This window comes from Heteronotia binoei, chromosome 8 (assembly GCF_032191835.1).
Source record: "Heteronotia binoei isolate CCM8104 ecotype False Entrance Well chromosome 8, APGP_CSIRO_Hbin_v1, whole genome shotgun sequence".
In the NCBI taxonomy this organism is placed as follows: Eukaryota; Metazoa; Chordata; class Lepidosauria; order Squamata; family Gekkonidae; genus Heteronotia; species Heteronotia binoei.
Genome location: NC_083230.1, coordinates 21,598,939 through 21,617,273, shown reverse-complemented (window position 1 = coordinate 21,617,273; position 18,335 = coordinate 21,598,939). Strand labels below are relative to the sequence as shown.

General features: G+C 40.5%; 1 long non-coding RNA gene across 1 annotated transcript in view; it reads left to right on the top strand.

The window, feature by feature from the left end:
• Positions 1–18,335, top strand: part of LOC132576043 (uncharacterized) — a 285,396-nt gene that overhangs the window by 149,421 nt on the left and 117,640 nt on the right. The window contains exon 2 of the long non-coding RNA XR_009555725.1: positions 10,112–10,313. This is a non-coding gene — a long non-coding RNA (uncharacterized LOC132576043). The remainder of the gene's footprint in view (positions 1–10,111; positions 10,314–18,335) is intronic.

Below are 18,335 nucleotides of genomic sequence, written 5' to 3'. Positions count from 1 at the left end.
GGCCTCAGAAATAGCACAGACATTTTGTAAATTCTACCAAAAGTTATACTCTTCAGAGTATTGTGACTCCTCATTGATTTCTCAATATATAGAGGCTATTAATTTTAAGTCAACAATTTCACTGGAACACCAATCCTTTATGGAGCAACCTATTTCTTATCAAGAACTGTCAGAAGCCATTAACAACTTAAAGAACAATAAGGCACCTGGCAACGATGGCATCCCCATAGAGTTCTACAAAAAGTTTAAGCAGGTCATTTTGGAACCTTTGTTGATCACTTGCAATAATATTATGACTAAAGAAACAATGCCTAAAACATGGTATGATACTACTATAACAGTTATTCCAAAACCAGGCAAGGATATCACACTCCCTTCTTCATTTCACCCAATTTCAGTTCTTAACCACGAATCTAAAATATTTTCTGCTCCTGTGAGCTCCTGCCCAAAATGAGGCTTGCATATATTTCTGTTAAACTAAATCCTGCTATGTTCAATGGAAGTTAAGTGTAAAAGACCAGGCAGGGTTGAGTAGGAGATATAGGTTGAGTAGGAGATAATTTGTGAGGGGGCCCCCCGAGATTTCAACTGCCTAGGGGCCTCCACAGGGTTTAATCCGGCACTGCCAAAATGCCTTGCTTCTTGATTGGCTGATTCTAGCAGAATGGCCCATCAAAATATGGGCATCATGATTCTGGCTTGCAATGGATATTTGCTTCAGCTTAAGCATTATATTAACTTAGGGCTTTTTTTTTTTTTGTAGAAAAAGCCTGACATGAACTCATTTGCATATTAGGCCATACCCCCTGACGTCACCATTGATTCACACAGGGCTTTTTTTGTAGAGAAAGCCCAACAGGAAATCGTTTGCATATTAGGCCACTCCCCCTGATGCCAAGCCAGCCGGAACTGCATTCCTGTGTGTTCCTACTTTTTTTTTTAAGACCTGAACTTGGTACATAACAGCACCAGAGTGCCACAAGGGTTAGTGCTAAAAGCAGAGGTGGAAATCAATGTAATACATTTTATTAGGGGCAACCAATCTGGGACGTGCAAAGAAGATGTGATGTGACAGAAGATAAGGCTCCTTTCAGTGCTGAAATAATATCAAGGAAATTATTCTGTCCAAAATAGAAGGAAAAGCATACCATCGGGAACCAGTTGTCTTGTTAGATATTATCTGTAGCAAGAGTTTTTTAAAAATGTGCATGGCAGAGTATGTCCGTGAAGGCTTCTCTGACTCAGGAAGGTTAAATGTTAGATCAGGGGTGTCAAATATGCGGCCCATGGGCCTAATCCACCTTCCAGAGAGCTCCAATCAGGCCCCCCAGCAAATAGCCCTCATCTGCTTCCTTTTCCCTCTCCTGATTTCTTTGGTTGCTATTTTCTGTTTCTCTGTGCGATGCATCCAAGCCAAACAGCCTCTTGCTCTTTCTGTATTCCCCCCCCTTCCTTTTCCCCAAGGGAGGAGGTGCCTCAGCCAATGGAGGGGCTTGGCTCTGTAGTTCTGCTGTGCGATTGTTCTCTTAATCAAACAGCAGAGTTACAGAGCCAAGCTCACCCCCCCCCCCATTGGCTGAGGCTTCTCTTTCCTCTTCCTCCCTTGGGGAAGAGGGAAGGGAAAGAGGAAAAGAACAGAGACTGATTTGCTCAGCTGCCTCAATCCCACTGAAGAAATACAAACAAGCACCTCTAAAACATTTAACACAGTTTTATTCAAGATATGAGCTTTTTGCCTTGTTATTCATTCTCTGTCTGTCTCTGTCTGTCTGTCTGTCTCTCTCTGTGTCTCTAACTCTGTCTCTGTCTGTCTGTCTGTCTCTCTCTGGTGTGTGTGTGTTGTTAAGCTCATTTTGTCAGGTCTCCTGGGTGCAACTGGGTTCCTTCTCACTTTTCACTGTATTCATGCCCTGATCCAGGCTTTCTCAATAGGAAAGCAATGGGAACTATTTAAATGAGGAATAACCACAATCTACAGTGAGGTGGATTAGGCTGAGAGTGTGTGTTCAGCACATTTCCTGTGTAGACTGGGGCTTTTGAACCTAGATATCCCAGATAGTAGGCTGATAGTGACCACTATACATGGCTGTCTCTCTATTCTTGCATGAGTTGCAGTTGTTTTTCTAGGGAAGATTATAGTTTTATAGAGAAACACATAGCTCTCAGTCTATGTCGTGATGCCTTTACATGTTCTTGATTAGCATACAAAGCAATTTATGTACAAAAGCTCAGAATGCCCAGCCATTTCATGTTTTCCCCTGGGTCTTAGGGCACAGAGCATTGGCCATGAGATATCTGTAGTGAATGTCAATAAATCAAAAGTAGGCTTGCAATTTACAGATACTTACCTTAACAGCATAGTCAAGATTGCTGGAGACATTATCTCCAGATTTTGATGCAGTAATTCAGAGCAATTCAGTGTTAGTCACCCGAGACTGTTAAAATATTGCAAACATGCTAATCTGTTAAGCATGTTCTATTTTAAGTAAAGAAAAAAAATCTTTAGTTGTATTTGCCTGTGCCCTGTAAAGTTTATATCTTCCGCTTGCTGGCATTATGTTTTATGACACACATAAAAGGTCTCATTTATGTCAGATCCAGCCCTCACAACAAATGAGCTTGACACCCCTGTGTTAGATCTTCATAGTAATATATATTTCCAACTCATTCTTTAGGGTTTTTTTTTGGTTTTTCTAATCCCTCTGCATGAATGACATGGTTCCTTGGCGGGAAACAAACACCAATGCATTTGCACCTAATCAAATACCCGTCTATCTGGAAGTTACTAAACAAGTTACTGCAAGTTACTATACGAGGCAGTGATTCACTTACTGCTTCTGGAGGCAGTGGCGTTACGAGCTTTGCTCTTGTTTTCCTTTTCTTTCTGTTTCAGGAGACGTGCCAAGGAAATGGGACTTTCTAGTCCATCTTAAGAAAAATGCAACTTAAGTGGGTTCATCGAGACTGTTTCCATTTAATGTCCTTTCCCCTTTCCCCTTAATATTTTCCCCTTTCCCCTTAATATTTCGTTATAAAGCTTCTGATTTTCCCTGACCCCCAGTGGGCAGGTCTGCAACTGGAGCCACCGAACAAATTGCTTACCCAGAGACAGACATTAATTTGGTTGTATAAAACTCAAGCCATCAGGCTGCCTAGCACTGCAGCATCCACCTGCTTCCTTGGCCTCCCAAAGATTAACTGTTCCTTCTGCTTGACTTTTCTCTCATTTACCACCTACTAACAGTGCCCACTGAGCCAGAAGGCTGTCTGAGTCTGTTCTGATGTATATGCAAATATTGAGGAATTGGTCCTTTTTGGACAAATGTGCAATTATTTTTTCTGTTCCAGTGATGATTATTAGTGTAAACTGAAGCTCATTTGGTGGCTTCACTTGAATCAGCATTTTGCATTGTGCCATTTCGGTGCCCACGCTTGCTCTTCAGATGCTTTGCGCTAGGGACTTTTATTGTGACTGATTATTTGAAAAAACAGGCCTCTCCTAGGGCTCAGGTAGGAGGTGAAGAACAACCTCTTGAAACAATAATTGTTCCAAAGCTTTTGAAGGGGGATACTTGCAACAAGTAAATAACCAGCTGTTGATGACCTTCAGACTGATAGTGATTTACACATATTTTAAACTGTGTTCAGTTTTTAACTGCAAAAAGTCTTACTTAGCTTAACGGTGCACATAAACGTGGAATGGATTGGAACACATTTCCAGAGTTCTTTGGCTTGAGAATTAGTTTGTTTTCTATATCTCCTCTAGCCCAACACGCACTGCAAATTAATTTTGCTTTGGGAGGACACCCACAAAATGGGGTAAAATTCAAAGCTCTGCAGGATTCCTAGTGCATAGACAGAACTCGAGGGTGGAATGTATTTTAAATAGGAATTTGAAGTATGATTAGGTAATGAAACACATGTGTGCGCACATACTCTCAGGCTTGAAGTATTAAGGGATGAGGAGGAAATTAGATCACAGTGGGATTCATATATATATATATATAACCATGTAATGCTTTAGAAGATGGAAATGGTTGGCTTTAAAAAATTTTCCCTCCCAGAAAATGAGCAAAAATTATGTCATTTCACATTTTACTCCAGTCATATGGAGTAAACTGATGACATTGACTCAAATTAATGCTGTTTTGAGAAGGAATTGTTTGTAAATGTATTTTACTGTTTTTATTGCTCCTATTCGTAAGATAGCTACTGAAACGTGAACAACTTTGGTTGCACACAAAGAGAATGTGGGAATTGATGTCAGAAGCAAACACCCTGGATCTGAACTACAAGATTGTTTCATGTCTGGTCTTAACGGATGTTGGAGGCAGAACATGTAGGGCAAAAGAGAAGACACTATTTCATACAGTTCTACCAATGTTTCCCTTAGAAGTTGATTGGAAAATGTCACCCGTGCTCAATGTGGTGATACTAGTTTTTCAATCCAGAGAAAGGACTGTGAGGGTAGAGATGTGAAGGCCTGGGAAAAAACCCGGAAAAATTCGAAAAACCCCCCCTTTTTTTTCTGTTTTCTTTCCTGAAGTTTTTTCCCCCCCCAAAATTGGAAAAATTGAAAAAAATTAAAAAAAATTGATTATGGAACGTTTTATTTTAACATAACGAATAAAATATTTTAAGACAAGGTGTTCAAATATTTTCCAAATCATTTCTAAAAAATATGTTTGGTATCAGATTATTTTAATTTCTGTGCACTGAGGAGAAGCAAGTCCTAGGTCATGCCCATTCATTGAAACTTAGTCCTACACTCCCTTCTATTCACTTCCCCCCTCTTCAATTCTTTTTATGAGAATGAGTTTTTTATTTTTATTTAATACTGTGGAGAGGAAATATGAAAAATTGTTACTTCTGGATTTTTAAAAATTGTTTTGTGGAGGGTTTTTTTTCTGTTCCACATAAACTAGTAAACAGTTCAGGAGATTGTTGCTCTATTTGTTACAATTACAAATAAATATTATTTAAAAAGTAAATTCTGTTTGTAATAATTGTTTGGATACACTATATTTTTAATATGCTAGTTGTGATAATTTCTTGCCAAGTGAACTGATATTAGGCATACAGGGAAATGTCATTATCAACACTATAATATATTGAATTTAGATATTTTAAAAGGTTGCAGTTTCATTTGTATTATATAATGTCTCATCAAGGTGGTTAATACATGAATCTTAGATGTCCTGATTAGTACATGAACCTTAGATATCCTTTCTTGTTCTTTTCTGGGAAAGATGACAAAATTGATTTTTGTGTGTTGCCTTGACGTGGCGAGAGGGCTTGCGTGGTTCAATGAGGCTGTGGGCTATGCCATGCAGGGCCACCCAAGATGGACAGGCCACACCTGAGAACCCAGACAAAATGTGATCCACTGGAGAAGGAAATGGCAAACCACTCCAGTATCTTTGCCAAGAAAACTCCATGGACAGTAACAAAAAGCTAAAAGATATGGTGCTGGAAGATGAGCCCCTCAGGTCAGAAGGTGCCCAATATGCTACTGGGGAAGAAGAGTGGAGGGTTAGTCCAAGTAACCACAGAAAGAGTGAAGCGGTTGGGCCAAAGCCGAACGGATGCTCAGTTGTGGATGTGTCTGATGGTGAAAGAACAGTACGATGCGGCAAAGAACAATACTGCATTGGAATGTGGAATGTAAGATCTATGAATCAAGGTAAGCTGGATGTAGTCAAACAAGAGTTGGCAAGACTGAACATTGACATCTTGGGAATCAGTGAACTAAAATGGACGGGAATGGGTAAATTTAACTCAGAGGATCACTACATTTATTATTGTGGGCAAGAGACCCGTAAAAGAAATGGTGTAGCCTTTATAGTTAACAAGAGAGTGAGGAAGGCAGAAATGGGATACAATCTCAAAAATGACAGAATGATCTCGGTCCGTATCCAAGGCAAACCATTAAATATCACAGTAATCCAAGTCTATGCCCCAACCACTGATGCAGAAGAGGCTGAAGTGGACCAGTTCTATGAAGATCTACAACACCTTCTAGAATTAACACCCCAAAAAGATTAGTCCTCCTCATCACAGGGGACCGGAATGCCAAAGTAGGAAGTCATAAGGTAACCGGAACAACTGACAAGTTTGGCCTTGGAGAACAAAATGAAGCCGGGCAAAGGCTAATAGAGTTTTGTCAAGAGAACAAGCTGGTCATAGCGAACACCCTCTTCCAACAACCTAAAAGGTGACTGTACACATGGACATCACCTGATGGGCAACACAGAAATCAGATTGATTATATACTCTGCAGTCAAAGATGGAGAAGCTCCTTACAGTCAGCAAAAACAAGACCTGGAGCTGACTGCAGCTCAGATCATGAGCTACTCATTGCAAAATTCAGGCTTAAACTGAAGAAAACTGGAGAAGCCATTAGGCCATTCATGTTTGACCTTGATCACATCCCTTATGAATATACAGTGGAGGTGAAGAATAGGTTTAAGGAACTAGAGTTGATAGACAGAATGCCTGAAGAACTATGGACGGAGGTTCGTGATATTGTACAGAAGGCAGCAATCAGCACCATCCCAAAGAAGAAGAAAAGCAAGAAAGCAAAGTGGCTGTCTGGTGAAGCTTTACAAATAGCTAAGGAAAGAAGGAAAGCGAAAGGCAAAGGTGAAAAGAAAAAATTCACCCAACTGAATGTAGATTTTCAGAGAACAGCAAGGAGAGATAAGGAGACCTTCCTGAAGGAACAATGCAAAGCAACAGAGGAAAATAACAGAATGGGAAGGACAAGAGATCTCTTCAAGAAAATTGGAGAAATCAAGGGAATGTTTCGTGCAAAGATGGCCATACTAAAGGACAATAATGGTAGGGACCTAACAGAAGCAGAAGAGATCAGGAAGAGGTGGCAAGAAGACACAGAAGAAATTATACAAGAGGGATAATGTCCTTGACAACCATGACAGTGAAATCGCTGATCTTGAGCCAGACATCCTGGAGTGTGAAGTCAAATGGGCTTTAGAAAGCATTACTAACAACAAAGCGAGCGGAGATGACGGTATCCCAGTTGAGCTATTCAAAGTCCTAAAAGATGATGCTGTTAAAGTGATGCACACATTATTTCAATAAATTTGGAAAACGCAACAATGGCCACAGGTTTGGAAAAGGTCAGTTTATATTCCAGTCCCAAAGAAGGGTAATGCCAAAGAATGTTCAAACTATCGCACCATTGCACTCATTTCGCATGCCAGCAAGGTCATGTTAAAGATCCTACAAGCTAGGCTTCAGCAGTATGTAGATCGGGAACTACCAGAAGTTCAAACTGGGTTTTGCAGAGGTAGAGGAACTAGAGATCAAATTGCCAACATTCTCTGGATTATGGAGAAAGCATGGGAGTATCAGAAAAATGTCTATTTCTATTTCATTGATTACGCTAAAGCCTTTGATTGTGTGGATCACAACAAACTGTGGCAAGCCCTTAAAGAGATGGGAGTACCAGACCACCTCACTTGTCTCCTGAGAAACCTATATAAGGGTCAAGAAGCAACTGTCAGAACGGGATATGGAACAACTGATTTGTTTAGAATAGGAAAAGGAGTTTGACAGGGATGTATATTGTCACCCTTATTTAATTTATATGCAGAGTACATAATGCGGAATGCTGGCCTGGATGAAGCAGAAGCCGGAATTAAGATTGCCGGGAAAAACATCAACAACCTCAGATATGCAGATGACACCACTCTAATGGCAGAAAGTGAGGAAGACGTAAAGAACCTCTTGTTGAGGGTGAAAGAGGAGAGCACAAAAGTAGGCTTGAAACTCAACATCAAAAAAACTAAGATCACGGCATCCGGTCCCATCACACCGTGACAAAAAGAAGGGGAAGACATGGAAGGTAGTGACGGACTTCACATTTCTGGGATCCAAGATCACTGCGGATGGTGACTGTAGCCATGAAATTTAAAGGCGTTTGCTCCTTGGGAGGACAGCTAAAGTGAACCTGGGCAATATAATAAAAAGTAGAGACATCACCCTGCCAACAAAAGTCCGTATAGTCAAAGTGATGGTATTCCCAGTAGTAATGTATGGCTATGAGAGCTGGACCATAAGGAAGGCCGAGCGCAGAAGAATCGATGCTTTTGAGCTGTGGTGCTGGAGAAGAATCTTGAGAGTCCCTTGGACTGCAAGAAGATCAAATCAGTCAGTCTTAAGGGATATCAACCCAGACTGTTCCCTGGAAGATCAGATGCTGAAGCTCAAATGCTTTGGCCACCAAATGAGAAGGGAGCACTCCCTGGAGAAGATCCTGATGCTAGGAAAGACAGAAGGCAAAAGAAGGGGACGGCAAAAGATGAGATGGCTGGACAGTGTTACTGATGTAACAAACACGAATTTGAGCAGGCTTCGGAGGATGGTAGAAGACAGGAGGGCCTGGCGTGACTTTGTCCATGGGGTTGCAAACAGTCGGACTTGACTGTGACTGAACAGCAACAACAGCAGGTGTTCCATTCTTATTTTTTTTTTCTTTTTGCCAAGTGAATTTCATTGTTGAGTGAACATTCTTGAGAATAAATGCAGTTGTGCAGATTGGAATAGTCTCAGTAACTAGAATGGAGTTTGTTGCCGGCTTCCTTCCAGGTAATAACTCAGGAGTGACAAACTCATTTGTTATGAGGGCTGGATCTGAAATAAACGAGACTTTGTCAGGCAGGCCATGTTTGTCATAAAATGTAATGCCAGGTTAAAAGGTAGTCCTCTGTGCAAGCACCAGCCATTTCCGAATCTGGAGGGATCAAACTCAGGTCATGAGCAGAGCTTTGACTGCAATAGTGCAGCTTACTACTCTGCGCCACGGGGCTCCCTATTGCCAGGTAGCAGAGATATAAACTTTATAAAGGACACAAGCACAATTAATTTTTTTTTTTAAATCTTAAAGTAAAATATGCTGAAAAGATTTGCACTGTTGCAATATTTTGTTTATTCAACAGTTTCTGATAACTGACACCTTTTTCTCTGAATTACTGCATCAAAATCTGGAGATAATGCCTGTGCTGTAGCAATCTTGAGTATGCTGTTCAAGTGTTGTTCAAGTGTGTTTGTAAACTGCAAATCTACTTCTGAGTACAGATATCTCAATGCTTTGAACCTAAGACCCAGAGGAAAACACGAAATGGCTGGGCATTGTGAGCTTTTGTACATAAGTTGCTTGATGTGCTAGTCAGCCAATGGAGAAAATAGCTCTGTAGCTCCTGTGTGATTGAGCAAGCCTGGCAAAGCAAGCTGTGATGCAGAAGGAAGCAAGAGAGAAAGAGAGAAGGAAGCAGATGACAATTAGATGCTTGCATGCCTGATAAGAGCCCTTCAGGGGTCTGATCCAGCCCTTGGGCCGCACATTTGACACTCCTGTTATAGCTAATTGTCACTGCTATACCAGCTCCTTAACCATACTTAGAAATTACACATTACAAGGAGATTGTAGCAAAGTTCAATAAAATTAAAACAATGAAATAACACTACCTAAAGCCTTCAGATTGGATGAGTTGCCCTCTCTACATCTAACCAGCCCCGCAGGATGGTTATTGTGATGATAAAATGTAGGGGGGAGAACAATAAAGGAAGTGTCTTTCAATCCGCACTAAGCAGAATATGGGACTTGTTAAACTTCAAGACAGCCATAAATTCTGACATTTTAGATACATTAAAAATTGTAAAAATCTGCTTGCCTGGCACACATTTTGTATACACGCAGTGAAAATGTATTGTTTTCCTCCCAAGAGTAATTATTTGGTCAATTTTCTAAGTCTGGATTTTGAAATCTAGATTTCTGGGGTGTTGGAAGCTGAACTGGAGTCTTTCATCAATAGACTTCTCTTCCTTGGTTGTTCGGCACGTTTTACATCTCTACATACAAGTATCTGTTTTATCCTCACTGAGCAGAGAATTAACCACTATACCTCACCTGTATTCCTCCACGCATTAGAGTTGGAAGTACAAATTCCTTCCCAAATTTGAGACTAACAAATGTTTACATGGCAGTTTTGATTCTGTGTATAGTAGGTTAATAAATATTTCTGCTCCAAATATTTATATGCCTTCTGTTTGTTTGTTTGTTTTTAACATAGTTTTTCTTCTTTTACAGATACTTTCAGAGGAGCTATCCAAGGCTAGAATTTCCGGCCCCTGTAGGAGCTGAAGTCAGAAATACCTGAAGAAAGATGCTTACATCTTCCCATCTCCTCCATTTTTAGATGGGAGCAGTTTATTGTATTCGAAGATGATCTGCGGTAGAGTTGTGTTCCAGTTCTGAAATACAAGGATTATCACATGACTTTCACTTGCAGGTAAAAACTCTAATTTCCCCCCTGTGGGAAGCAGATTACTTAATATAGGGAAAGGTTAAACTTAGAAATAAGAACGTATTTCTAAATCTTCCCTCCCACCCCCAGATATTGTAGTATTAAGTTACCACAACATGCCATTATTAAGGCTCAGATAGGCCAGCTGTTCTCATTTCTTTTGAGCATCTATTATTGAAATGCACCATAGGAACATAAGAACTCTGCTGGATCAGACCAGTGGTCTAACTCATGGGTATTGAACTCGTTTGTTATGAGGGACGGATCTGACATAAATGGGACTTTGTGGGGCTGGGCCATGTGTGCTATAAAATGTAATGATAGGCAGCAGATATTAAAAACTTTATAAAGCACACAGACAAATACAATTAAATGTATTATTTTTATTTAAAATACAAACATGCTTAAAACTCTTGCAATATTTTGTTTAAAATATTGGGGAATAGTGGGATTTGGCAATTCAACTTTAAAAAATAAAACATTGAGAAAAAGTACAAGGATCACAGCAGAAACTAAAAATATAAAATGCTCTGAGTCTAGGAAAACATGAAATGGCTGGGCATTGCAAGCCTCCCCTGTGGGTCTGCTCCAATTAGCAGTGGTTCTTCAGTGTAATATTCCCCTTTGGCTGTGGGTTCCCAGGTTACTCACTAGGCACCTGTTCTGAGGTCCATTCAGCAGAGACAAACTGGCTCAAAGCATCAACCCTTTATTTGCAAGGGCATAACTCTAGGAAGCAGCAGCTTCAGCTTGCCATAGGAATGCTGGAAAGTGAATCTTGGCTCCACTCCATTGAAACACATTGCAGCACAGAAAAAGTTGCAAGGAAAATGTGGAATGGATTTTCCATTAAGGTCTCTAGGCCTATCTATCTGGGCCCAGAGATCTTAATGGAAAATCCATTATGCATTTTTATTGCAGCTTTGGAAGCTCAAAAGAGCTTCCTGCTGCAGCTGGCGAAGACAAAGCAGAAGGAACTGGGAACTTCAGTAGCCTCAGAGCTTCGAAGGGTGAGGATAGGAAGGGGAGGAGGGGGAGAGAAAAAAGCTGTGGGCCTAATTAAAGCCCTAGGTGAGCCAGTTCTGCCCTGTGGGTCAGGCATTTGATACCCCAGTACAATAGATGTTGCTTGGTCTAGTGACTGTGTTGTCTGGATGTATGTGGCAGCAAAGTGGGCATCTGGGTTTATTGCAAGCTTATTGCAAGAACAGTGTCCATGTTCAAATCAGATGTATTATTGCAGAAGAGTTGTTTAAGATTAGGGTGCTGTCTTTGTTCTCATAAAAATGTTGGGATATTCATTAACAAAAAGTACATTGATTTCTGACGGTTTGTTGGAATAATTCTCTGTGCAGTTTATAGCCCACCTCAGGTCTCATGGCCTCTCCCCTTGCATATCTCCTACCCTGTCTCTCTTACCTCCTGGTGGTAATTGCAGAGGCCAAGGATGACCCAAAAAGAAAATTTCAGAGGAAAGCTCTGCAAGGGCTAACTCGAGGTGGAGATTGTATTAGGGAAACTGACTATTTTGATTAGAGGAGTGAACTAGCCCAAAGATTGTCCTCTCCCTTAATAAACATTAGGGAAACTGAAAAGAAAATAAATACCCAAACTATTTACGTGCTTTTAGTAATTCTTTTAATAAATATGTCTATATTTTGTTGCTGGTTATGCTCTCAGTGTCTATACTATACGTAATGAATATAAGTTACCAGAGTATAATGATTAAATGTATTTGTCTTCAGTTTTTTTGTGTGACAGTGGACTATAAGGAACCACCAAGGGATCTATGAGGTGTTGTACAGAAATCCTATTTTCTGTTTTGCTGGCTCCCTCCTCATTCTTAGTTTCCCACCCTTTCCCCTGCTTCTCTGCTTTTGATGTAGCTTCCATTTTCTCAACCTGCTTGATCCTTATTTCTCTCACCCAGCAGCTTTTTATCTTGGGTGGCCGCTCCGCATATTTTTTGAACCGTGTAGTGGTGCCATACTTAGGAATTGGTTGATAATTAATAAAGAGCTTTAATATAGAGCAGGGATGGCCAAACTTGCTTAATGTAAGAGCCACACAGAATAAACGTCAGATGTTTAAGAGCTGCAAGACACGAATGTCAGATGTTTGAGAGCTGCAAGATAGGAAGGAAGAAAGGTAAATAGATGGGGAAAGGGAAGGAGAGGTGGAAAGAAGGCAACTTTAACTTTAAATGCATTTCTCCAAGCCGGCTGATGCGGTGGTGGGAACTTTGAGAGTCACACAGTATGTGTGAAAGAGACACATGTGGCTCCTGAGCCAGTTTGGCCACCCCTGATATAGAATACAAAATAGATGCCCAAAATAGCAGTGATTTTGGTTGCTCATTTCTGATCATTAGGGAGGTAGTGGTAGTGCCACCCCATAGTATTTGTACTACATCCTTTTCTATGCAGTGTTTGGAAACTAATGCAAACTTCTGTCAGTTACATTTGGGGCCTCAGTAGCTTTTGGGAGCAGGTGAACAAAGAAACTGTAGTAGCAAGAGGAATAAAGTAAACCACCGACACAGAGCTAAGTGAATTTGGTATTCCTTACTGTTAATGAGCAAGTGTATTCTGTCATGACGCATACGACGAGCAGCATATTAAGTACTTTTTTGCCCATTTTGTTTTAGTGTAGATCGTGCACTAAACTTCCCCTTAGGAACAATTTGATGAAAACATCTGCCTGTAATTTACAAGTACATGAAAATCAAAACGGAAAGAGAATTTAATTATGGGACTAAAATTCAGGCATTGTCATTGTGGTGGGATGCTGGGAATGTACAGAACTGTACATTAACAAATTTATGACCAGAATTATGTGACATGACCTGGAAGGGATACGTGTAGGCTGAGAAGCGCTTTACATTTTACAAATGGGAATCCGCAAGGACTAGCAGGGTGAATTTCCCTTTTCTGCATTATTTCCTCTTTCTCTTCCCTGAAAACCCCCATAGCCTCTCCACCTTTCCTGCTTCCTCTCCTTCCCATCCACCAGCCAGCCTGTCTTAATGCTCTTCCTATCCTCAGTTTTCCTCCCTATCCTACCCTACCCCTGGCACCCTTTACCCAGGTCCAGTATTGTTCTGGAAAGGTCTGTATCCTTCCTGCTGGTTTTTACTAACAGAAATCAAGCTTTTGTGTTTGCCTAGCAATGGCCATTTCTTAAAGCTACAGGTACTCTTTATAGATATATATTTTTTAAAAAATTGCCCCCCCCCCTGCTTTTTAAAGAGTTCAGACTTTTCTGTGAACTTGGGGCATTTTTCAGATTTGTAAAAAAAGATCTGTCTTGTCCCTTTATGCGCCCAGTCTCTAGATTTAAGTATCCTCAGTTATGGCTGATATTGCTGTTAGAATATAAATAATTTCAACTGGATACTTTACAGCAAAGTTTTGTTCTTTATCCATTTGTGACGAAGGCCATTGTTCTAGTTTTGGACTATATGACTTAGTGGGACCATGTCAGCGATCAGTCCATCTGAAGAGGCTTTCCAGTCCTGCCTATAGAGTTTGTTACTTATTCTATCATTTTTCAACCTTGGGATCATTTCAGGATTTCCTTCAGCTCCTATCCAGTCTTCTTATACTGTATATCCTATTCTCAGTCAAAGATGCTTGCAGTAATGTTCCTGTTTTACTGAATATCCATGGGCAAGGTCACTCTCCTTAGTGTCTCTGAATATATGAGGTTCCTTTTTCTTCCATTCTTCTACTCCTCTTAGTAATGTTACACCATATAGGATGTGTTTTTGAATAGGCACTATGCAGTGTTGGAGAGCTTTTAAGTAAATGGACTACGTTCAGACATGCACAAGAGTGGGGAATGATTGCACTTGTTCTCACGTGTACCTTTTGTGACAAACCATTGTTTTATCCTTATGTCCAAGGCAATAACTGTGGCTTGCTATCTTCCCTTCAAATCTTTGTTCTAAGGGAACAGTAGTTGCGGTTTCAGATATAAAAACATAATTAGAACTCTGCTGGATCATACCAGTGGTTCATGTAGTACATCATTCTGTTTCACACAGTGGCCAACCAGTTGCCCCAGAAGGCCATGGATGGGAGATAGAGGTTAAGGCCCTCACTTGATGTTGCCTCCTGGCACTGGGTTTCAGAGATTTGCTGCCTCTGAATATGGAGGTTCCCTTTACTCACTATGGTTAGTAGCCATGAGGGTTATATCCTGCATGAATCTGTCTATTCCCCTTTTAAAGCCATCTTTGCTTATAGCCATCACTACTGGCAGACAGTTCCACAACTTGAGACCCTGGAGAGCCGCTGCCAGTCTGAGAAGACAATACTGACTTTGATGGACCAAGGGTCTGATTCAGTATAAGGCAGCTTCATATGTTCATATGTTGAGTACTCATTTAGTAAACAAGTATATTTTTTGTATCCTGTACCTCTTGCCCATAAATTTCATTGGTTGTCTCCAACTTCTAGTATTGAGAGAGAAGGAGTCACTTTTTCCTCCATATGCTAAATTTTATAAACTTCCGTGTAACAATAAGTATGGGCTGACTGTGGAACTTTTTTATCAAGTTGTGCATGAGGAGAGAAGGAGAACAGGATTTGTGAGCCTGAGGTTCTTGATTCATTCATGTAATAATAAATCATGGTTTGCCATTACCACCTGAAAGGACTGTATTGTTTCCAGTTGATATATATAGCCCTGCATTTGTGGTGATTATAAATTGTCCCTATCAGCTTTAACTAATTCAGCAACTCAAAATCTAATTCTTTTTTTTTTTAAATTAACAAACAAAAAGCCTAATTCAGCAACAATTTACTTATTTAGAATTTGTATCCCCCTTTTCCTCCCAGTTAGACTCCAAAGCAACTTATAGTATTGTTCTCTTTTCTTCCACTTTATTCTGTGAAGTAAATTAGACTCATCGAGAATAACTGTCCTGTGGTCAGTTAGTGAGTTCCCATGGCAGAGAGGGAATTCCAAACTGAGTCTCCTACATCCTACTCTGGTGCTAACCAACCTGCATGATCATTCCATAGATTCCTCCAGTTGAGATGTGTCTGACATTTTTTTCATTAGTAAGTAGTTTCCTTTTTTAGGAGGCGTGGTGAAGAGGAAAGAGTTTGACTTTGGGGGTTTTGATCCTAGGTGGAGGATCAGCTCTTGCTGATCAAGGTTTCCACCAGTCAGACAGTGAGGATACTCTTTTTGCATCTAGAATTCCCTTGGCATGTTAATAGTGGCAGAAAGGGGCTTCCAGTTTACAAAAGTGACATGGTTTGACTAGCAGTAGGATGACGAGAGCTAACTCTTTCTTTCTTTCTTTCTTTCTTTCTTTCTTTCTTTCTTTCTTTCTTTCTTTCTTTCTTTCTTTCTTTCTTTCTTTCTTTCTTTCTTTCTTTCTTTCTCTCTCTCTCTCTCTCTCTCTCTCTTTCTTTCTTTCTTTCTTTCTTTCTCTCTTTCTCTCGTTCTTTCTTTCTTTCTTTCTTTCTTTCTCTCGTCCTTCCTTCCTTCCTTCCTTCCTTTCTTTCTTTCTTTCTTTCTTTCTTTCTTTCATTCTTTCTTTCTTTCTTTCTTTCTTTCTCTCTTTCTCTCTTTCTCTCGTCCTTCCTTTCTTCCTTCCTTTCTTTCTTTCTTTCTTTCTTTCTTTCTTTCTTTCTTTCTTTCTTTCTTTCTTTCTTTCTTTCTTTCTTTCTTTCTTTCTTTCTTTCTTTCTTTCTTTCTTCCTTCCTTCCTTCCTTCCTTCCTTCCTTCCTTCCTTCCTTCCTTCCTTTCTTTCTTTCTTTCTTTCTTTCTTTCTTTCTTTCTTTCTTTCTTTCTTTCTTTCTTTCTTTCCTTTCTTTCTGTTCAAATAAATGATTTCTGGGGAAGGAGCTACTTGGTAATTCTTGAAAGTGTGGGATGGTCACTGAGCAGGTCACATGTACAAAATAAAGACAAGACTTGTAATTTGGTCAGCTTGCATTCATAGCGCCCAGGAGCACAACTTGGACTAATAGCATTTATTGGCGTCATTCGGAGCTTACAATAAATGGTGAATTTAACCGAGCACAGTTGGTTCATAAATCCCAGTTAGTCTGCTGCTGGCTTTTTCTCACTTTCAAGACAGATCTCTGGTTGAGATTCTGAGCTCACCTTATATTGCTAGGCTTCTAGCATATGCAGCCAACTTGGTACTGGTCAGTTGTAGTAAGTGGTAAAGAGGCCTAAAAGCCAAACCTCTTCCTCACTGTTGTAGGCTAAGGACCATCTGTTTTCCCTTTCCCTCTTCCTTTTTTATTTAGGTGCTTCACTGACTTCCTAAATTTTAACTCTGTAACAAAGTTAATATTTTACAAGCTCTCACTCACTGTTTTTTGCCAACCCTTCCTTCTCCACCTCCTCATGTTCTTTACAGGCACTTCCAAGCATCTGCTAAACTGTGCTCTAAAACAAAACAGATCATTCACAAGCCTTGCTCTCTATTTTTTGTGTAATTTTGCCACTCCCCCTAACTTTTTTTCCCCTCAGATGATAAAAGGTTTGGGAAGAAGCATGGTCATGGGGCTATATCTGTAGTGTCATGACTAAGAGAAGGGGTTGAAGTGGAGCCTTTCGTTATGGAGGTAGACAGGGCTTTTTTTGAACAGGAGCGCATAGTTCCTAGAACTCAGTTCCTAGAATCATAGAGTTGGAAGGGACCTCTAGGGTCATCTAGTCCAACCCCCTGCACAATGCAGGAAACTCACAAACACCTCCCCCTCTTCATTGCTGTCAGCTGGCTGGCTTGGCACCAGGGGTGTGGCCTAATATGCAAATGAGTTCTTCCTGGGCTTTTTCTACAAAAAAGCCCTGTGTGAAACATTGGTAACATCAGGGGGTGTGGCCTAATATGCAAATGAGTTCACGCTGGGCTTTTTCTACCTCAAAAGCCCTGGAGGTAGAGGTTGTGGCAGTAGGGCTGTGTGAACTTTAAAAAACAAAACAAAAAAAACTTTAATACTGTGGTGTGTAGAGTGTTAATTTGGTTTCCTCTAGCAGGGGGTCTCTGCTACTGTGGGTTCACATTACCCACATCAGTATGCAACTACCAGGAAGAATACAGGTTCTAAGCTGTTACTGATACAAGTCAAATGGTGTTTTGGAAGGTACTGTCAGGACCAGTGTTCCCTCTGAGCTGAGTTAGCTTAAGCTTGCTCACAGATTTTTAACCTCCCACTCACACATTTTTGTCTGCTCCGGAAGGATGACCCCAGAGCACCCTAATTTATGCAGTAGCTCACAACTTTCATGCCAGTAGCTCAAAAAGTAGAACTTTTGCTCACAAGACTCTGCAGCTCAGAGGGAACATTGGTCAGGACAGTGTCCTCCCATGGGCTATTCTCTTGTTTAATGTATCTCAACTGCCTGATTGTGATGCCTGTGATTGCGGGAAGGGGAGGATTTCTTTGCTTTGTAGTTTAGGTGTTCTTGCATTTTATGGTTTAGATTGGGTGTCTGTAATTCATAGCTTATCTAGTTGTCATAGAAATGCGGACCTGGTGCCTGGAATGATGGTTCCTCCCTTGGCCTAGGCTATGTGAATGGCTCTGGAAGGTGCGATCTGAAAGGACTGTGTTGTTTCCAGTTGATATGCATTGTGGTGTGAAAAGGTGGGAGGGGTAGAGCCACGTTTGCTTGCTCAGTTTAACTATATTATAGCATTCTGTAACCACTAGCTTCATTCCTGGCAACCCTCTTGCTAGAGGGTTGACTCCTTGCTAGAGGGTTGACTCCTGCATTGAAACAAATAAACTCTACCTATGTTTTCATAAGAGAGAGTCTATGTGGTTGATACCTAGTTGGTCCTCACAGGTACTACTGTACAATATACTATAAAAGCAACTTGCATAATCCATGAATAAATGGTAAATGGCATGGGTGTAAAATAAATACAATAATATGAGGTACATGAATTAACACTGCAGTCCTAAACCAATTTTGCAGTACAGGACACACTAGGTAGAAATGAGATGAGCCATAATGAAAATGCACTTGAAA